Below are 22,480 nucleotides of genomic sequence, written 5' to 3' on the forward strand. Positions count from 1 at the left end.
AGACGAACTGCGAGGCGTACGGACGAGCGTTTTGTCGGTGCGGCGGCAGGTGCTGTGCGCTCCGTTTTTTTTGCCTCCTGGGGCTTTCAAGTGTGCTTCGGCAACGAGCAGACCGTCGGCCTCGCACAACCGACGGTGAGCAAGTGCGTGCGGCGTGTGGCTGAGGCCATCTGCAAAGTCGGCGCACAGAAGGGATGGGTGCGTTTCCCGGCGCACCCCGAGGAAAAAGCGGCAGCGAAGGCGACCTTCCTTCCCCGCGGCACCATCCCAGGCGTCGTCGGCTGCGTCGACGGCCCGCTGATTGCCATAAAAGCGCCGCGGGGAGACCCAGCAAACCGGGCAGCATTCTGGAGCCGCAAAGGATACTATGCGATGAACACCATGATCGTGAGTAGACTGGCTTTCTGACCGCATGGGTTCGAAAGCCGCGACCTCGACAGTGGAAGTTCACGTCCAAGATTGTCTGCCTGTGTTTCTCGCAGATCTGCGACGCAGACATGAAGATCCTTGCGGTCGACCCTCGCTGCCCGGGGTCTTGTCACGATGCCTTTTCTTGGCGCTACTCACGGCTGCGTCGGAAGGTGGAGCACGGGCTGCTGGAGGATGGAGAGTTTCTTCTGGGTAAGCAGCACTTCGACAGCACGTATTAAGCTACAGCAGTGGCTCATACCTAAAAGAGGCGGGTTATAACATGGATGACATGCAACAATATGATGTATCGTATTTATTTTTGTGTATTTACTGTTACTGCTGGTGCAGAGGCACAAGAAACATTGTTATAAAGTGAATCGTATTTCAAGCGTAAAACATCAAGGCAGAAGAGGTGTGCACATCGTTATTGTCGTGTAAGATATCACAGTACATCATTAACCTAGAAGGCTGTGCTTACAGAGGTACCCCTTAGTCATGAATATTCTGCATGCCTATGAATTCTGGTTCAGCATACTGGCTTTGAGCTGCTTGATATAAATCATTTATTACATAGGCAACAACACACTTCACTGCAAATTTTGGTCGTGCAGGAGACAGTGGATATCCACTGGAGCCGTGGCTGCTCACACCAATGTCAGGGCATCCTGGTGCAAACACTGCAGAAGGGCAGTACAACGCAGCACACGCCTCAATGCGATGTGTTGTGGAACGCTGCATTGGTGTTCTCAAAAGCCGCTTCTGGTGCCTTCAAAGGTACCGGACACTCCACTACGAGCCGGAGCGGGCGGTGGTCATCATTGCAGCGTGTGCTGCGTTGCACAACATCTGTCTTGAAGAAGCCCTGGCTGCAGACGAAGACGACACTACTGATGACCCTGACAACAATGGACCACCTCTGCTTGCCGGGTACTTGGCGGGGACAGGATCCCGCATGACCTACCTGCGTGGTAGAGCCATGCGAGACCGTATAATTGGCCTCTTTGGCACAACCCGTCCGCAGAGGCAAGCACACCTGCAGATGGTGCGGCGACAGCAGCAGCGGCAGCAGCAGCAGCAACAGCAGCACCACCGGCAGTAAGCCCTAGACCATCTGGCAGCTGTGGCTGCAATGACTCGCCGTGCTGGCGTGGCGAGTTGTCGTAGCCACTCTTGCTACGGGCAGTGCCATTGCCCTCTGTTAGTGCGCGAGCCCCTGTGTGATATGATGCCCTTGGCCACTGGTAGCCACATTCCAGCATTTGTAAATTACTTTTTCTTACGTGTGCTTGAAAGCCTCCAGTGTCAAGATATGAAGTGCACACACCAACTGCTGCTCCACCGGCAGTGGTCACCAGTACGCCTTTCAGTGCATCAGCAAGCTTGCCGCACAGCTACTGCACTTTCTCCTTCTCAAGTCGAAATACACGCCGAAACAGCTCGTCCAACAAGTGAAATGCATCCTTGTACACCGTCTTTCGCCGTTGCTTACGTCGACCTGCCCACTTAGGCAAACAGTTGCTTGCTGTAACTATGTGTTTGATGAATGTGCACGAGGGAAAAGTGTGGTGTGGAGACTGCTAGGAACCAGTAAAGCGTTTGTTTTTGCACCACGTTTATTCATTGGTCACAATAATTTTTTTTGCCACAGCTGTTCATACTAGTTTGCCAACTGTAACACACAGCAGGGAAACAAAAGCATGCAGCATCAACAGTGATTTGCATATGCCTTGTCGAGTGCTGCGCAGAGATTGCACAATAACAGTTGTATCTTACACTCTGGCCAAACGGGCGAGTTGGCTGTACATTTTTAAGGCGAACAGTGCGAAAGACATAGCCGGAAAGCACAGGAAACACAGGATGAGCACTCGTCCTATGTTTTCTTTGCTTTCCGTCTAAGTCTTACACGCTGTTTGCCCCTTAAAAAAAAAGCTTCATCTTGACTGCCAGCTTGAATGCTAGTAATCACAGGTTTGGCATGTTGTGCAGACTTGTAGGCTCGATGCAGCCCTGGTTTGCAGTTTTCTGAAACACATTGCATAACTGGTGGAATGCACAGCAAGTGCTACACAAGACATTGCTCTTCGTAGATTTTACTGGACTAAAAAATCATGTTACGTGTAAAAGACACACGAGTATCACAGACGATGATGCCAACATGGCTGCGTTTGAAGTTGTAAAGGGATCCACAAACGAGAGATATTAACATTGTTGCATCATACCTTTAAAGGCGGAGCTCAAGCATCCGCCAAATTTTTTTTTGCCTGCATTCAACACTAGTTCAGAAGCGACTTTGGACGAATGCTGGCAAGCCTCATTTTTCCTCGGGTCTACTGAGGATAGAACATGTTACAATGCACACAATGGACACTTTACGGAAAAGCAGGAAAAGTAATGCGAAAAAAAAACGACTCAGGAACATGCAAACAACCTTAACAGACACAAAATCGAAGTGTTCAAAATTTATCCAGAATCCCCATATTATGGTGCCCTTCATAACTAGTCACTTCAGAACAACTTTGCCCCACATATTGCAATGAAAGAAAACAAGCACTAGAAATTGCACCTTGTGCACCTGCCACAGCTGCAGGTAAACATTTGAAAGGAATGGAAAATAAAAGAGTATAGGAGGCTTTCACACCTGGCAGAGCTTAAATTACATAACTGGAAGAAAATAAACAGTGTGAAGCATCCGGGCCTGCAGAGCTTACAAGAAATAAAAAAATGATGCTATGGCACATGACAGAGATGATCTTGAATAAATACAAAAACAGAAACCTGACAGAGAAGCAGACAATGTAAATAAACAAACACATAAAACAGAAATTTTAACAAGCAAACTAAAAATAGTTCAATGAGTCTGCACCTGGCAGAGAAGTAAATAATGTTCTTGAATAAATATAAACATATGAAGAGGTTCTTTCATAAAAATAAAAACAAGCAAATAATGACATAAATATGAACAATTCAATGTGGTGCAGGTGGCTCAAGCTGCTTTTGTAAGATTAGCGTCAGTAGGTTCACATTCTGGATGAGCAGCTCTTGCTGACCATTTGACGCCTGCACAGCATCTGTCACCTCCCATATGGCCTGCATGTAAAAATACTTCCAATTACAAATTATTACTGACAACAATTTTGAGATCTCGCTTAAGCTGTATGTAAAATTTCAGGTGCTGAGATATTTTGGACAAAGTATGGCTGTAGAAGACTCGTGTCAGTTTCATAAACTCAGCTGTCCCAACCACCTCCCACAAGAGGCGTCAAAACAGAAGTAGAGGTGCTCAAAAGAGAGCACTGATATTTATGCTTCAGGTGACGGCTTCGACTCTTCAAAGTGCAGTGTGCGCAGCGAGTACACACCTCCAGCATGCTTTGCTGAAAAGCAGCGTCCTGGCGGTTCCGGGCGTCAGTAAGGGAATCCAAACGATGCGATTCATACAGCATCTGGCGCAGCACCTTATTGGCCCCATCGTCTCGCCGTCGCTTCCCAAGAAGGCTAGGCGTGGCACGTGTTGAGGGCTGCAGTGGGGGCTCTGGTGTGTGCTGCTGTGAGGGCTGCGGCGAGGGCACCGGTGTAGCTGTCGGGAAAGAAAATGTGCTCATCACGTGGTGGAATACGCAAAACATTTGGTACAATGTGTTAGAGGGCTTGACATAAATATACAGGACAGCAATCTTGGGCAGCATTGTAGTAGCATATTTCATGTGCACATTTGCTAGACTGCTAGGAGATGTCACAGCCTCACTGCAAGAGAAATAAACATTCTGCACTGCGTGGCAAAGCCAGAGAGAGATAGTTTTGTGTGTACTGTAGAATCTCTGCAGTATTTTGGCTACTGCTGCAAATGCTGCCAGAGAGTATAGTGCTATTACTTTCAATCAGCTGCCAGAAAGGGTAGTATGGAGCTTGAATAATGGAAAGCCAACTCACGGTCTGTGGGGCTCCGTGTGTCTTGTCGACAACTTGCTAAGGCTCCCCGTTCATCTCCTCTGCTGTAACAGGGTAAAAGGTGCGGCTGATTGGTACTGGCAAACCATGAAACTAAAAGAGCACTAGCAAAAGAGAAGCAATCAATAATGCTCAACCACTTGTCTATGCATTCCTGCACCTCCTCCGAGACTAAAATACACCACAGATGGAATAAACAGTGCTAGCAAGGCGCAAGGCAAAGACATCATGTTTTTAAACGGCCGACCCCTTGTTGTTGAGAATCGACGCAAGCTGGATCCACAGCTCGCGCTTTTCAACAGCTGTGTATGAGTTTGTTAGGTCGGCAGAAGCCCGAGCCAAGAGCGGATGGCTCTTCATAGACTCTATTACGATTAGCTCTTGCTCGCTCGGCATTCTTCGTGTTGGCGCCATTTCGAGACTATAATTCCCGCTTAGAGAATTGCAGCAGCGAACACAGCGGGGAAAACAAACAGGGAATAGTTTCTGTTCCGCTTTTCGAAAGCAGGGAATAACAGGGAAAAACCGTTGCTCTGAGTTCGGGCTAATATGTTTTTACAGGAACATATGCGTGTGCTGCGCTGCAGCAACTTATAGCACAGCCAAGAACGACCGAAAACGAGCAAGGTTGTTAGCGTGCGCCCAACCGCCTTGCTTGGTTCTTGCTCCTTCCCAACTGAATCATTTGTGCCAGACGTTTATGAAGCCAAAAAAGTTGATTTTATCCAACAAGCCGTGCTTCGTGGACGCCTTGTATTTGCTAAAGTGAAAGAAACAGAACCCAAATCATATGCTTGGCATGTGGCATCTTTAAACCAATAACACAGGCTTACCTCAAGTTGTCTTCGTCGATTTTCGGGCCCGACGTTTCGTGCAGGTTCCTTTCTGGAGGCCCGTGACCTTCACTGGCTTCGATAATTGTTATCCGCTCACTTTGGACAACCAAATAGAACCTTGATTTCAGACGACGCCTAAAAAAGCAGGAACTAGCCGTGGGATCAGCTGTTTTTTAGAAGGCCGCCATGTTCAGTGTTTACATCTGCCAGCGCGCCCTCATGGCAACAAAACTTACCCACGAAAGCAGTTATTTGCAAAAATGAATGTCCTTCTTGTTTTACTTCATGGCAGTGAGAGTGAAATACACTTTTATGAAAGAATAAAACAATGTTTATTTTATTCACTGCGTATTCTTATAAAAAAGTTAGCATACGGCCCCTTGCCGTGCAAATTGGCCTCTTGTCGTTCAAATAAGCGCTTCCGGGGCGGCACCCTACTAGCCATTGGTTGATTCCGCGTTCCGTCACGCGTTGACGTCTAGCCTTGTCGTCATGCTGTCGTCATTTTGACGTAACGCTCTACAACTTTAGAGCGAGTTCCGTAATTCGGGCCCTGGTCGCCGCAGACGGCGGAGTTTCCACTCCTCCTCCGTGGCCTGCTGGCACCTTGAAGGCAAGCTGGAACTATCAGATTTTTCTTCGTTTATTGCATCTTGGTCGTCGGTCCCCTTTACCCCCGAAGACACTTCGTTAAATAACATTCCAAAACAAAGGACACCAATTACGCACATGCCCAGGCCCTGGGGCGGAGCGCTACGTCTCCCTCTTCTGTTTTCCCGGAAACCTCGCCCTTGGAGCGGGGCACTAATCCCTATGCCATGCACTCTCTCGGCGGTCATCCCGTCGCCGCAAAGGTGCCGAGTCACGTGGTCGGTGCACTTGCACCGGCGAGCTGAGCGTGATTCCAGGGCTGCGATAATTCGGGGTCGTCGCCATGCGTCTTTCGCCGCTGCCGCTTGTTGTCCGGCCGCAGGAAACCTCTGTGGAATTTTTCTCCCGTTTAATCCCATAATAGACGAGGGGAGGCCCACAGGAAGAGTGGGGATTCTCGTCCCCACGGGGCGGCTCAAGGGCCGTGAATTCGTCGTTGGGAGACTGAGTGCGCTGAGGAGCGCAGCAACGCCTCTTCTTCCTTTTCATGTCGCGTTCCCCAGTCAAACAGATTTCTTTTTAATAATCGTTGTGCTGCTTTAGTCGCGGGTGGTACTGCTGCGCTATTTCTAGTCTCTTCTTTTATGTGACTAGAAGTCACAGGCGGCATTATACCTATACCCCTATACCTATCTATCTATACGTATCTGTATACGTATACCCATATACGTATAATCTACACTTCTATACGTATACGTAATCTGCGCATACGTAATGTATACGTATACCCCGAATCACAACCTGCAGACAGTGGAGCCGAAGCAATGAGCTTGAAACGCGACGGCTTCCAGACCTGTGTGCTCGTGCACGTACAGCGCACATTTGATTCAATTGAATGTCCGACCCTAAACCCTTCGCCCTGCCTTAAATTAGCTAAAAATACGGACCTCAAATCCTGAGTGGCTTGCTGTCAAGCACTGGTAGCTTACCCATCCACAACGAACCAGTTGTGAGATCTTTTCAGAACTCTCCAGGCGTATGTCTCTTTGAGTGAGGCAACCGCCTGTGGGATTATCTTGTCTTCTCTCTTTCCACCTGAAAGACCGCGCGAGTCCAAGTGTCAGCTGTTGAGCTGCTTGTGTGTGTGCTAGAGAGATAGTGAGGAAAGGCCGGGATGTTTACCAGAAGGGCGTTCCGGTTGGCTACCCTGCACTGGGGAAGAGGGATAAGTTGATTGAAAAGGGAAAGGGCGAAAGGGGAGTTAAAAGTGCGAAGAGCTCTGCTCCTGAATTTTCTAGGCCTATCGGGGATAGATTTGTTCCAGCGCGTGAATAGAGGAGAGCTTAAGTGACCCAAGCTCGTCACAGGAAGTAAAACACTGCTCCAGTGCGTAGCTCACGTTCAAACGCGTGTGGGCAACAAGACGGGGAAAACAGGCCCGGAAACACGCTCAAAATAAACGCAACTTAATCAAGTTGGATTGAGATGAACCTTCCACCGACGTTGCTTTCACAAGCGTTCCCCAGAAACACTTTTCCTGCTAGTACGCCTTCGCAGCTCGCACTTGCAACGTTCCCAGCAATACGGCCGCGTCGTTGGCTAATGCAACCTCATCCAGCGGTCTTATTCAGACCACGTTCGTGCATTCCAAATAACGCTTGCGAATCATCGACTGACGCAACCGCTAGTTTCACAGGACACTTTCCCCGGACTAGGCCTAACTTTCTCGCTCTTCTCGCTTGTTTTTTTTTTTTCTCGGTGCGCCTGGCTGGGCAGCACACACAGGAGCTCGTCGATCGCGTGTCGTCCTTATCGCTGCCGGACATCAGCGCTAAGACACGCGCGAGGGGTGCCGGTGGGGGTGCGTTGCTGGGGGACGCGTGGGGGACTGCCGCACCGGTGCATGCTGCTCACGTACGCTGCCTCGACATAGGCGGCAATCCGCGCGTGGGCCAAATTACCGCGCCGAGACGAAGCGGTCGGAGCGTCGAGCGATGCCACGGCAGGACTGCGTGCCAGCCTGAGTTTGTGGCTGGGTGACTATCGGACGGTACCGGGGCAAACTGCGTGTCTGACGTCAAGGCAACGAGAATTAAAAATAAAGAAACAAAAAACGAAGCAAAGATACAGATAGGAAATGGTGATAGGACAGATATCGAAGGGGGCGCTGCAGCGCCACTGCTGCGCATCTGTTGGCGCTGTGCGTACACCCCGGACGATTCTGTGCTCTGCGGCGTTGCGGCATCAGCGTGCGCCTTTGGAAGTGGAACGCGTTTGCGGGCGACCAGAGAGAAGCGTAGTTTTACAAATGGGGTGATTTGTCGACACCGTACGAAAAACAACTTCATCACGCCGTCAGGGAACGAATAATGGCGAGAGATGAAAGCATGGCAGTTGTTGGCGCTCTTTGGGCTGCTGTCAGAAATCGAGAAATCGTTTTTCCTTTGTTTCTTTCTTCATTCATTTCTTTCTTTGTTTCTTAATTTCGTTTCTGATTTCTCTCTCTCTCTTTCTGTCTTTTTGTTGTGTTTAAATGATTTCTCCTTTGTGCTAAGAGAAATCTGTGTTGTGAGGAAAACTGCCAAGGAATGGACGATGGGGCACACAGCTGCGAAACGCAATGAAGAGCATCTTCAAAAGTCTGGCGTATTTATTCCGCACACAAACTCACACATGCGCATGCACACGCATACGCTCCCCCCCCCCCCCGCCCCTCCCCCCCCCCCCCCATCACACACGCACACAAATACTTTTTTGCTTTCCAGCTTGTTTCTATGACACCAGAATATTTATTTATGCAGCAATGCAGTTAAGGGCTGCAATTTCTCATCTCTTTGTGTTCAGATTTTTGTCCGTCCGTCGATCCACATCGCGAGAAAACGCGGGAAAATGACTATCTTCAACCGGGCCACTATCAGTGTCGCAGTCGGACAGAAGGGGGTTGATAGACATAGATGCTAAAAATATATTTAAAGAATAGGCGCGTCGCAGCAACCACGACCGCCGAAACGACCGCTGCAGCAAAAGATGTCCCCAATACCTGCTTGAAGCGATAAAAGCAGGTAAAGGAATGGCGTAAGTGAGGAAACAATTAAAGGTGCACTAAAGAGGAATCTGAACTCGTCTTTTTACCGCGGGAACTCTATCTACACGTTCCGGGCATCCTTAGAAACTTGGCATTATTGCCCTGTGCGGCCGAATGCCCTAATTAAATCGGATTAAACGTCCCGGCTCCCACCCCTTTTTTGAACTCAACGCGATAGGTATAGGAGGAGTCAACCAACGCGTCAGCCAGTCCCGTGGTGGCTCGCCGCTCTGCCATCGGCGGAGTGATACGTAAATCAAATATCAAAGAATCCACGTGTGTTTTTATTTCCGTGGGCCTAATTTGCGGCTATATTGTCTGTGACTGAAAACGTTTATTCACAGAACCCTAAAAAACAAAATAAAAGCGAAACCGAGGCCGCCACGGGACTGGCTGACGCGTTGGTTGACTCCGCCTACCTACCGCGTTGAGTTCAAAAAAAAGGGCGGGAGCCAGGGCGTTTAATCCGATTTAATTAGGGCATTCGGCCGCACAGGACCATAATTCGAAGTTACTAAGAATGCCCGGAACGTGTAGATAAAGTTCCCGCTGTAAAAAGACGAGTTCAGATTCCTCTTTAGTGCACCTTTAAGAGGCCAAAAAGTAATAACATGAGAACTTAAAGGGGTTCTTGAACCATACAAAGAGTCTGCGCCTCTCATTGTTGGTACCCAGTACAGAGGTGGAAAGAGAGCCACGCTTTAAAATTTGCGAGAGAAAAATTGCATAATTCAATATTTACCTACTACAAACATAATGTACGCAACGAATCCCAGTTTAGTTTCAAATGACAAGCTTATATGTACAGAAAAAACAACGCACTATGGTCAATACAGAGGCATGTTTTGGCTACTGTTGCAGTCATGGGAAAATAAAAATAAATGGAATCCTAGAAAAGTGCAGTGTGAGGATGTGTGAGCGCTCATCTATCGTACGCTGTTGGGATTGGCAACGCATACATGTTAAACTCAGACTGTTCAGTTGAGTAACAAACCATGCATTTAAACTTATATTCTCGCTCTTACTAAACCAAAAGATGCCAAATTCAATCCATGTTAGCTAAAAACAACTTTTGAATCCATGAATTTATGCCTAGAGGTGAGTCCATGAGTGTTCTTGAGTCTTGTTTTCCGAGCAAACCAAAAGCTGGGACCGCGTGGTGTATTTTGATAATACTCTGCAAAAAGCCGTACAAGTGTCGTGGCAAAAAAAAAAGAGTCCAAAATAGGAAATATACTAGAATTATTGAAGCTTCCGGCTTCTTGGGCTTCGAAGCTTGGCCCTGAATATTAACGAAGTGTCAGAGAAACCACCCGAAGGAAACGGACGGGCGGAGGTCCAACGGAAAAGGTGCTCACGACCGGATGTTACTTCCGGCTTGCTGCAGGCTACATGCTACATCTCTCTTCATCTTCCGGCGCAAAGAAACTTCATTTGCCACTACTTAGGAGACCTTACCTGTACGTGTAGACGCCCTGAAGAGGAAAAGGCTACGCGAAACAAGTGGCAACGATAAACAAACAAATAAACAAACAAGAGATATATCATCACTTAAAAGAGCAGAGAAGTTAGATGTTTCTGTGTTTGATGGCTACCGGGATCGGTAAAAAGACTGATTTCTTGCCTTTGCTCACCAGACATCAGTAAACATGACACGACTCCGAGCAGGCTGGCCAGGCAGCAAATGATTTTTTTTCTTTTTGCAATGGCAAGAGGTTTGCGAAAGCTAAGTCTAATGAGCAGGTCCAACGCTTCTGACAGAAAAAAAGCTGTAAAAAAGAAAGCAAACAACTTCGTTCGATGTGCAAAATCTGTAGTGTATCGTGTCCCAGCGCCATGTAAAAGTCACTTTTTAGTGCGCTAGCACTTACAGTGGCCATTCCCCGCATTTAGCCGTTGTCTGTTTGTCTGTCTGTTGGTCTGCAGCTTATTTAATCGTGAGAGGCTGCTCGGGGAGAGCAACCTGGACCGCAACCCAACCCAAGCAACCCAAGTCCCACCGATGGCAACACCTGCCATAAAAGGGCAGTGGCGCATCGCTTGGCAGCTGCACCACTGCGCCACGAGTGTTATAAAGACTCCCAGAGATCTATGAATGTAGAGAATGCCCGCATATATGGACATTAAACCATTATCGCTATCCAAACAGCTGCCATCCGTAAACACTTGATCTGAACGCCGGAACCGAAGGCAAAACCGAAATGCTGGCGTACCTAATTCGCGTTTGACCTGACAACATAAATCGACCATCATTTTTTTTTAATATTGGAATACTGAGACAGGTCTAAATAAAGAGCCGCCTTCGCGAACATTGCTACAGTTTGTACGTAGAGGGGCGGACTAAAGTAAACGAAGCACTCTTTTGCCTTCAAACATTTTTCATGCGTTTCCTACTGATTGAAACTGTAAACTGTGGTATGTGCAGGATGGTAGTAAATGCTTGTGTGCTTTCTCATGAACAAGTTATGCTTCTTCATGTCAAATAGGAAAGGCGTGATTGCAGTTAGACCGGAATTGCGTGCTCTATTTACTTATGCCCGCAGATTACATTACACTTACGGTCGTGTCGGTTTCAACTTGTCTTCGGTAGCTGCTGTGTTGTTCAAAGAAAATCTGCTCAGATAGCCAGTAGGATTTTTGAAGCGCAAATGACGACGCCTCTTTGTAGTAGAAGCAGCTTTCGTGCCTGCAATCCCGATGATTTTTTCTGCTCATGCGTGGAGTCTTGCCAGCCTTTAATTTTATACATTTTTGCTTATGTTCACTCAGATATAAGTGGTTTAAAGTAGCGCCTGTATGCATGTATCGTCCAACTTTATGTCCTCGCTTACCCTGCGCTTCGTTCAAGAAAAATTTGCGAACCCTGGTTGGACAGCCCCCAACCTATGGCAGTACCTCGATATTCAACCCATCCCCCTCCTCATGGGAGGCCGCTCTGCGAGTCGCACAACCGGCTGGTCAAACATGGCTAGTGGACAGAACTATCCGTAAAGTCCAGGCCCGTAGACTCTTTGACAAGTAGGAGCGTACACTTGAGGACCTTTTTTATTTTTTTGCTTCAAAATAAAGTTATTACCACCACCACCAATACCACCCCCGTCGTGAGATGAGGGCGTAACACAGATTAAGTCAGGTCAAGGCAGGTGACGAACAGGAAGGGCGCGGGCAGACAAGCGGACGTTTTGCCAACAAGCAAGGATCGTGCATTTCCGGACCCCTGTCCTTCTTCACCATTGGGAACCGCCTATAAGTGGCCCCTTCTTATCTGCACTGGGGTCCTTTTTGTTGAGCCACTGCATGCAGAAAAGCTTCTGCTTCTATTTCCGTTGAAAACTCCGCGTTTTATTGTCGCAGTCCATGGGTCTAGCGGAGTCTCATTGTTTAGTGTACATTCGGAAAGCGCTGTTATGAAAGAGCACAGCACTGAAGCAGGTTGCGTGTATCTGTCAGCTTCAACTTGAGTTTATTGCTCAGTCGTACAGTTAGCTTCTTTTAAAGGCAAACGCCTTCTTTTATGGACGAATTCGTGCGAAAAGTGCTTCATCTGTTCTCTTTTTCACTTTTGATAGCTTCTTTTCCGGAATACCATTAACCTTTCGGCTAACATTAATCTCCTTTCTTTCCTGTTATTTCACTCACTGTCTTTGAAATATTGAGTCATTCGAAGCACGCGGTAAAAGAAATATATTAGCGGCTTCTCCGAGATTGCTACACAATGACCTGTTCGGAAGAACACGTTAAACGAGAAGGTACCATAAAGAAATCTGTGCTAATGTAACACGACAATTATGTCACCAAATTTTTTTTATTCTTGTCGTCCGCTTCGCGGATTGGCCCGCCACGACGATATCACCCCATGGCGGTTCTCAATGCATTGACAAAATTTTTTATTGCAACATAACGGGGATACGGGACCATTATATCATGCCTGTACAGTCATCGACAGAAGTTTGCGGGATGCAATTTCACGAAAAAAATTATTTCTGCGTTGTCTCGCTAGGCTGTCAGATGGTACTCTTACACCAGATGGAACACGCATGTCTTCTCACGCATCTGTGCTTTTCATTGACCGATTGTGCCTAACTGCCCCGGAATAATTTTTTTTTTCGCGAATCTGCATCCGGCGAACTTTTGTCCACGATTGTACACCGGTTACTGAGGCAGCATTGAAAGTGTGGTCAGGTAATTAAGGGTTTTCTTTCTTGCTTTCAGCGAAAACTATGACCGTTGCTTAATGAAAAGTGGGCCGAACTGTTGTCCGTTAAAAAAAAACACACACAGAGACGTCCCTACTCGCTTGCCGCTCTATAACGGTTAAGCCCTGACGGAAGATTTTTGTGTTCAAACGTGCCTTTATGGCAAAGCTTACGTAGAAAATACAAAAACTGTGTTTCGCAAGGCTGTGTGGTAACGAACCGTAAGTATAGCAGTAAAGTACCAGAAAGCGACGAAAAAAAAAGGAGGGGAGGGGAATTTTGGAGCGTTCTGACTGAAGTAATGTATAAGAAAGAGACTATTGGATGTTTAAGAACTACGTGGTAGTAATCCAGACAGGCTACTTCAGATTGCAGCGATGAAGTATGAGTTGGCACAAGTGCACACAATCAAGGGTACTGGGAGGGCATAGATGAGCGCGGCCTCTCTGGAAAAGAACACGCCTTCATCGCATTCAAAGCAAGTACGGAGCTTCTCTGAGGCCAAAAATCGTTGTTACTAGTCAGGGAAACGGCAGAAAATTATTAACGCATGTGTGGGTGACAGGACATTGGTTAGTCTACTAACCCGCGTATAACAACACGTCGCTGCGGCAACCGAGATGTTATATCATTGGCTGCGTTGTAGGGAAGGCGCAATTTCAAGGATCATTATTCGTCTAGTGTCGCTGAGTAGTTAATTAGCACTGCTAACCACCAAGCTCATCTCCTGTATATTGCGCCAGCACACACGTACCCGCATTTTCCAAGCTTTAATGGAATTACCATTCAGGCTATCTAACAGTCTTTTTTACGCAAGCTAGGAGCTCTTCTCCGGCAGAAAGTTTTATGAAATTCACGAATTGAGATCCAAAACCGTAATAACTCTTTTTACTTGCATTCACTGACTGATAACTTTTCGGCCAACTTTGCTAGTTAAGATACGAGATTCGTAGAAGGCAAGCGACATTGGGACGCCGAAGCTTCACACTTCTTTTCTGCTAGCAACAAGCAGAGTCTGTCGAGTTCAAACGGAAGGGAGAACTAGGGAGTAGAGATTTACACACCCTCGCCCTTCTTGTTCGCTTGAGCAGAGACGAAGCCCGTGAAGGACAATCAGTACCTTCCAGCAAAATAGGCTCTCCCTTTTTTCATCAGGAGCTGGCTGGTTCCCTTGCTTGTCGCTGTGTTTACACGACACTTGGGCTTGCCCCCGCTGTGTCTTGCTTCATGGCGGTTCCACTTTACCCGGACGTTCGAACGACACAGCCTGAGGGGCGCGTCGGCTATTCGTTCTGAACGACGTTTCTCTCTCAATGTTTGGAAGCACTCTCTAGTTGTTGGCTGCCACGGTAAATCTTGGACGTCCCGGAACCCTCGCACTCGTGTCGGTCTTTCCATCCCAAGTGACGAGAGCAGAGATGCTGGGGGCAGAAGAGGCAGCGACGGCAGAGGTAATTGCAGACCCTTAAGCTCTCTTTTCCCATACAAAAAGAGGCAAAAAATGAAGGGTAAAAATAGACGAACAAGCACAAGGATAAGATATCAGTGAGTGCTTTCTAGCCTTCCTCTTAACACTTGTGCTTAACGCTTCATCGTGAAAAACTTTCGTTCTTTTTGTTGAGACTTGATTGCTTACGTGGCGGTTGTGTTGCTTATAGGGCGGCATGTCGATGGTTCCCACTATGAACACCTAGGGACACGTTGTCCTAAGCAGCGAATACTTCATGATGCGCCCCCTTTAGAAATTCTTGTGAAATTGAAGTCTCTGGCCGGTGCTTCTTTTCTGAATGAACATTACTGAAATGTTACGCTTAAGACAGCGCACATGAGACAAGTGCTTCCGACAAAGAACGCGTTTTTTGCTTCGTTTCATCGTTCAGGTTTCGGTGCAAGGTAAACAGTACTTGATAAGTGATAATCGGGTGCGCATGGCCAGCATTTAATCACGTAGGATTTATTTTTCCGCCCTCTCTGAGCACTGTAGGCATCTGTTGTTTCACTAAATCTCTGGTGGGTTAGTTAAAGACACAAAAAGAAAACTGTTCTACATAAGCCTATAGTGTTCACGGCTGCCAATGGAGAAATAAAGTGTGTTTAAATAAGCGTGATAGGGCTAGTTCAGCTCTGAGTCGAAGCTATAGCAGAACTGTATCTCTTTAATTTTTCAGTCTGGTAAAAAGTCGTAGGTGTCTGTGGGTTTTAACCTGTGTACAAAGAGAGTTTAAAGGACTTCGATGACATGCACATTACACTTTCCGAAGAAGGCAGCCTAGTGTAGCTTAGCACATAACTCAACCCCCCCCCCCCCAGCCCCCCCCCCCCCTCCCAAACTGCCAACTGATTCCAGTTGATAGTTAGCGCTTATATTGTCGATACCTTTGATCGTCTTCATCTGCTGCGCTACTAACAATCCTGTATCTACTATACAACCAACTCGTCGAACTTTCATTGTCGTAGTCTATGTTTTCGTTATAACCTTGCGAACATACAAAAATCCAGCATTCACCTGTCCCTGAAAAACAAACTTGGAAAATCAGGGACGCTGAAAAACCACTTAAAAAAACTTGAACAAATAAGCAAGGACAGGACTGTGTTTTCCTTATATAAAATAGTCAGAATAATAGCTTCTCTTTTTTTCGTATTCATAATGACTAACGCATAGTGAACACACCTGAAGCTAAGCGACCGGAATACGTTCAGAATCTAGGCTGACAACGTCGCCCGGCCTAATACTTACGCGTCGACGGGTTTGAACCCCGACCGCCGGTAAGCGACGCGCTGAAAGCGAGGCGGCAGTGATGGTGGGGTACTGAGGGGATTCGTTTTAATCTGATGCAGACAAGCAAAAACACTCAAGATAGAAGCACCCACACCTATCGCCTTATCACTTCACCCTCTTCCTATTATTTCTGCTGTCTCGTTGTTGAGACTACCAGCAGCCACAGCAGCATCAGCAGCCAAAGAAGCGAGACAACCCCGTGCCAGCGCGGATATTGGGGCGCTCCCATCCATGCGCCATAGGAAGTCAGTGCGATCGTGTCCCGGTGGTGTTGCGGACGCCGAGGCCCGGGGATTTGGTACGAGCGCGTTGTCTTTCGATGAAAGAGAGTGGGCAGATAGAAATCGCGAGGGTGCGGACGGCTTTGGGTGGACCGAAACAAGAGGAACACAAAATGTCGAGTCAGCCGTAATAAAATATGAAAACAGAGCAGCGGAGGAGGACCGGTCAGGGATCAGGGGAAGTTTATGAGCAGGAAGCTGGCCGGCAGGAAGAGAACCGTTAGGCACTGACAGGATAAGGACACGTGGGGGATGGGGGCCCCCCCGTGGGAGGCGCCGGGGGAGTGATTGACTTGACACAAGAAGAGACAAAGAGAGCTAAGGAAATAATTTTTTATGTATTTGTCGGTACGATAACGTTGTTTTCGCGAAAGAGGGGATTGAAAGTAACAGAGGAAAGTAGGTACAAAGTAGAGATATGACTCGGCTTGCGACGTCCGTGGCAATAGGCTGTGTTTTCAGCCAAAACGTCAAGATAGACTGACTATTTTTGCTGGCACAGAATGGTGATGATCGATATTCTTATGAGCGTTTATAGGAATAGCAATAGCTATATCGTATAATACAGCTTACAGAAAGGTATACGAAGGAATACTATTTTCGCCTGGAAGATAAAGAGCAGGATGTTGCTAACGCTGAAAAAAAGCGTGCGTGTGTGGTGTGTGTGTGCGTGCGTGCGTGCGTGTGTGTGCGCGTGTGCGTGTGTGTGTGTGTGTGTGTGTGTGTGTGTGTGTGTGTGTGTGTGTGTGTGTGCGTGCGTGTGCGTGTGTGTGTGTGTGTGTGTGTGTGTGTGTGTGTGTGTGTGTGTGTGTGTGTGTGTGTGTGTGTGTGTGTGTGTGTGTGTGTGTGTGTGTGTGTGTGTGTGTGTGTGTGTGTGTGTGTGTGTGTGTGTGTGTGTGTGTGTGTGTGTGTGTGTGTGTGTGTGTGTGTGTGTGTGTGTGTGCGCGTGCGGGGGGGTTGAATTTTATCGAAGGCTCAACGTCCTTTTGCTGGTAAAAAGCTGGATTTCAAAGCTGCCATGCTCCCGCGCTTTCTTAAGGATCCCGGGGATCATTTCGGCTCGAGGTTTGGTCAGCAAGAACACAACTGCGAGAAAACCTGCAAAACTGAGGAGACGAAAAGCGAATTTCAGCGGATAATTTTAGTGAGAAAGCACTACTTCACGAGGTCTAACCGGCTCACCTAGTTTGTGTGAAGCTTGACGTAGAGGGTGCCCTTGACCGAACCCTAAATAAGATAAATATTGCCGCGAATGTGATTTGAATCCGCGGCGGTGCAAAGAAATCAGCTTCGCTGGCCACTGCACGAGAGTACTATGCTATCGCCGCAGACGATCACGCATCGTGTTAAACTGCAACACACTCTCGCTCTGTCGATTGCACATCGTCGTCGTCATCAACTAACATTACTACTAGACTAATATCGTCGCCAGAAGCGCCGACGACCCAACAAAGCAAAACCATGCGCCAACCAGGCTAACACATTCTTTCGCACGTCTACTAAGTTTAACAACGTTAAAACCCTGCTACTTTTTTTATTCTAACCTCTCAAGTCTTCGATGCCTTCGGCAGGCATTGTTGGGACGCGCAGACCTACAAATACTAAGAGTGCCCACAGCCACTTCAGGACTCAACGTCGCAAAAAAAAAAAATAGCAGGAGGAAATAATTTGAACGCAGAAGTTGTTGTCTGTAAACAAACATTAATCTGCTATTCGTTGGCAAAAGAAACACAAAAATAGAAAAAAAGAAACGACCACAATTTAACGCCCTTCGGGTGCCTTTCGAGTCGTCCATCAGAGAACGTCAGCAAAAGCCACTCTAGCTGTGGCGCTCTCGTTGGAGTTCGAAGAGCGCTCTCGGCAACGCTAAGAACTCAAACGCCAGCCGATCGAAAGAAAGAACCATAGATGCTAGCAACAATGAGAAACGTGTGCATAAAACAACAACAAAGACAAGTGCGAGCCCCCGAGGACGTGACGCCTACATTAAAACAGATATAACGCTGCGCTGGTCCGTCCAGGGCGAAAACCCTTGCGGGCAGATCACGCCTGCCGCATTTGTAGACGAGAGGACGCTTGAAATGGCGCTGTCAACGCGCATGGCAGAAGTGGGGGCGGGTGGGTTGCTTATGGTCGATGGCGAGCTGGCGCCAAGAGGCTTGCAAAAGGCCGGGAGGCGGCGACGCCGCTAGAAGGCGCGCCGGCTGTTAGGGGCCTAGATGAACGAAGCCTACATGCATCCATTCTTGTTTTTTATGCGGTTTCGGGGAAGAATTTCGGCGCCAGAAAGTTATCGAATTGGCGAAGATGACCGTATGCACGCGCAGGGCAACGGCGCGGCGCTGGCCTAGACCGGACACGAATTTTGTTTCCTACCGGGAGACCCTGTCTGAGCCTGCTGCGTGTACTTGGTCAAAAGCGTTATTATTAAACAAAAGGGAAGAGATAAGAGGATGCGCTGGAATTAATCTTTTATCGGGTCTTATGTTCGCTTTCATTTTTTTTTTGCTCCTTTTTTTTATCAAACTTAAAAGCCGTCAGGAACTGTAGCAAAACTGATGACATCAAGTTATGGGGGGGAAACCGGATAGCCGCTCCAGGCCGATCCGCCCATCGTTCACACCGGTGTAAGCGAGTGCTTATTGTTTTTTCTGTTATTTCTATTCTTTCTTTGATCTGATCAGAACAGTTCTGAAAGCCGTGACCAAACCATGCCTAAATTACGTAATTAGATGAAACCTAATAGCATCTTAGTCACACGCGTAGCGAACGCTCTGAACGTTCATGCGTAGCTGCTGGCCAATAACACACATAATGTCATGGTACGCATCACCGAGCACTAGAGGAAAGCTCTCTGAACCGCTGAACATTGTAGGCACTTCATCCTTCATACTGCGGAGCACATCAAGCTTTCTCTGGCCGGTCGACACTCACATCGCATCACGTCACTTTATAGTTTGGGACTATTACATAAGGGGTGGCTGAGGTATAAACTAACTTATGTACAAATATATCTGTTAAATATGGCAGTTAAACAGCTCGAAAATGTGGATGGCCAGAATGATGCACCGAACGTTGTGGTATGAGTGCGTGAACGGGCAACTTGCAACGGATGACCAATGCGGAGTGAAATGCTTGTCGGAGGGCTCATGTAAGTCGCAATACGAAGTGAGCTGTAAAAAGGCTAATGGAACAAGCAAATACTGGAGATTCGCCGATGACAAGCAATATTTGTCAGACCGGACTGACGTTGTGTCAATAACATGAATGGATGAATCTAGCGGCTTGATTCTGTAGTGACTCCAGGGAAGTTATCAGATAGATTTGGTTACGGCTCCAGACGGGGGATGCATATTCTAGTTTTGTTCGAAACAGAGATTTGTATGCCAGAAGTTTCACATCTGGCGGTGCGTGGCTCAGATGTCGTTTTACAAGTCCAACGGTTCTGTTAGCTGATGAGAGGATGTTAGTGCCATGCTAATTCCAGCTTATATCTTCACACGGGGTGTTTATAAGAATTGGTTAATTCTACTGCGACGCCTGAGATTAAATATGGGAATAAAAGAGGTTCGCGTTTGCGGTGAAACGACGATAGTTTGCATTTAGTGGAAATGAGTTCCATGAGTCATTGGCTAGCTACACCAGTCTTGCACGCAGGTTAGGTCGTTTTGAAAGGCTATCTGATCGGAAGGGTTACTAACTGTGCGGTAGACAACGCAGTCTTCGGCAAACATGCTGAATTCGACCGAGTAAAAGTCAGCCAACCTGGAGCTAATCCTCACAACAAGAGTTTAATTCAAGCCTTTCGCAATATACTGGGTGAAATAAAACAGAAAGATTAAAACTTGCGGCTGCCTAGCAAGCATTTTCAGTGTACCCCAGCAGGTATCAAACCCCATACATCAGAGCTTCTATTTTTCCTTTCCTCCACTTACAGCGCTACATCAACGCTGACAGGAGCTGCCACTCGAGAGGAGTCAGGGTTAGGTAAACAATGGCGGGTCGTGAGAGTGGCCGGGCGAGCACTGAGGGCGGGTACCAGCGGGAGATCTGGGACGGATAAAGAGGCGGGGAATGAAGATGGAGAGCAATACGGAATAGAGACCAGTGCTGTACGCCGGAAATGAACGCCGATCAGAAACGAGGGGGGGGGGGGGGTGAAAGAGAATCCCGTCGGATGAACTCGACGCCTCCATCAGCGCGATGAGCGCCTCCCCACCACTCTCGAAAGCAGCAGCAGGAACATGAGAGACAGTGACGCTGCTAGGCTGCAGGTGCGTCAGTGGGTGAACGTCGTGGAGCCAGGCGAGCCGGAAGACAGCTAAGAATAACAGTCGAATGGCTACGGCATCCATATGCCGTGGCCAGGGGAAGTGAAAGTCAAGTTTACTCGGTCGGTTTCAACAGAGCTCTCCAGGCACTGCTGTAATTGACGCTGGATGTAAAAAAAAAAAGAAACCTCTCAGCCACTGGTGAGCTTAGACGAGCCAGCATAAAGCGCTCGGGTTATGTTGAGTCCGTACAGTGGTTTGGTAGTTTCTATGTGATGGGTACGCCAGTGTTTCGATCGATGCAGTGGTAAAACCATTTCGCATTATCACGATAACAGAGTGCTCGATGTGTCTTGTACTTTCTTTCTTATCTTCGACCATAGTTTGTTAATCTACCTGGTGGACTTCTTTGTACACAGCAAGGACAGGGATGGAGCAAAAACAAGCTATGTCCGAAGCTACACAAGAGCTTTGTGATAATGCGAAGAACTCGACTAGTAGGTGAATTTGTACGGCGTAACCGCGCAAAGTGAAAGAGATTAGAGAACGCGACAGGAAGGAGGGGGGGGGGGCTGAAAGGCAGATATAAAAAGACAGGAAAGAAAACTATAGTGAAACCACAAACTGAGAACGTGGAGTATGAAAAAGAAGCACATTTTTGCTCCGCAGCGTCATCATTACGCACAGAAGGCAGCGTAAAAAGTAATAGATTTTCAAAAATGAATGTGCCAGCAAAAGCAAATAATTCTTTACAATAAACGCTACACCGAATGAAAACGGCTTGCATAAGCGCAACCTTATCTTAATTGCTCTTGTCGACAGATAGTTGAACGTCACCCAGTGCGTTATTTTTGGCCGAGGTATAACCAAGACACTTAGCTACTGTATATAAAACACTACTGTACACTGTGTATAGCTGTATACACAAGCTGTATACACTACTGCATATAAAAATGTAGGTTGTGTCATGACAAGTTCAACATCTATTCCTTCAAAGATTTGTGTGTTTTTCAAACGTTTAAACAAATCGCATATTTTAGCCCTTCTCACGGTAACTGTATACCTCCTATCAGGAAAGTGAAGAAAACTTTTTTACGCAAAAATTAAATGCATTCTTTAAAATCATGCACTAGAAGCCAGAATTATGAGATGCGTGTTACAAATTTATGGAGAAAAAATGGAGCTGAGCGTTTTCTTTTTGACAAAAGTTTGTTTCTTATTTTAAACTCCTAAGAAGTGTTACGAGTTTACAGAGTGGCTTCAGCCATTTGAACTTATTTACCAACATTGAGGGCAGTGCAGTTGATTCGGCATGTAAGCTTGGCGTGTTTATGCATGCAGTCATAGGCAGCACTGAAAGACCTTCCAAAATTTTCGAAGATATGTAAAAATAGGATTTTTTAACTTTTCATGCTAAATTCCTTATTCCTTTCGTTTACGAGGTGAAAATTTGTTGTTGGTAAATATACAGCAAGTCTACATACCATTACCTGGGAAAGTCATTACTTAACGCGAATAAATTACAGTTTAAAACTAAAAGGAGAACTAATTAAAATATATTTGCACCAGAGGCCAACCTGCCGGAAAATATTGTTCACGTAGTGGTGACGGCAGTCGAAGCAGCTATGAAGACGGACGAAAGGGTCTTCTAAAAGAAAACTGTTTATTGGGTTGACTTGCACCCAAAATGAACTGAATCACTCGGCGGCGGCGAAGCGACAAGCGTACTCGGCGGTCGTCGAACAGAATGCCCGCCGCTGTCGGCCGTGCTCGTTTTAAAGCTGATAGCGAACTTTCGAGATAAAGCGTGAAAAGTTACTGGAACATTCTGGAACAACTTAGAATCAGCTCTGCCTGGCTGCGATCAATCGAGATAAATCTTGTCGCGTCTTACGTCGCAAAGAAAGCGATAAGGTGGTGTGGCGGCAGATTTGAAAAACGAAAAAACACTGAAAATATTCGCGGCAATATAAGTAGCATGAAAAGAATAAGAAAACTTAGGCCATTATCAGCTCTCTCCGCCCGGCGTTTTCGTTGAGACGAATGCCAGCGTAACTGCAGTACCAAACTCGTAATGGGGTA

At 47.1% G+C, this 22,480-nt stretch overlaps 1 long non-coding RNA gene across 1 annotated transcript; it reads right to left on the reverse strand.

Moving 5' to 3' along the window:
• Positions 1-3,567: 3,567 nt before the first annotated feature.
• LOC144099086 (uncharacterized) lies at positions 3,568-5,748 on the reverse strand. Its single transcript, XR_013307304.1, has 3 exons — positions 5,193-5,748; positions 4,342-4,403; positions 3,568-3,988 (listed from the first exon to the last, which is right to left on the reverse strand). It is a non-coding gene; the product is annotated as an uncharacterized LOC144099086 (long non-coding RNA).
• Between the last annotated feature and the right edge of the window lie 16,732 nt (positions 5,749-22,480).

This window comes from Amblyomma americanum, chromosome 7, assembly GCF_052857255.1.
Source record: "Amblyomma americanum isolate KBUSLIRL-KWMA chromosome 7, ASM5285725v1, whole genome shotgun sequence".
NCBI lineage: Eukaryota > Metazoa > Arthropoda > Arachnida > Ixodida > Ixodidae > Amblyomma > Amblyomma americanum.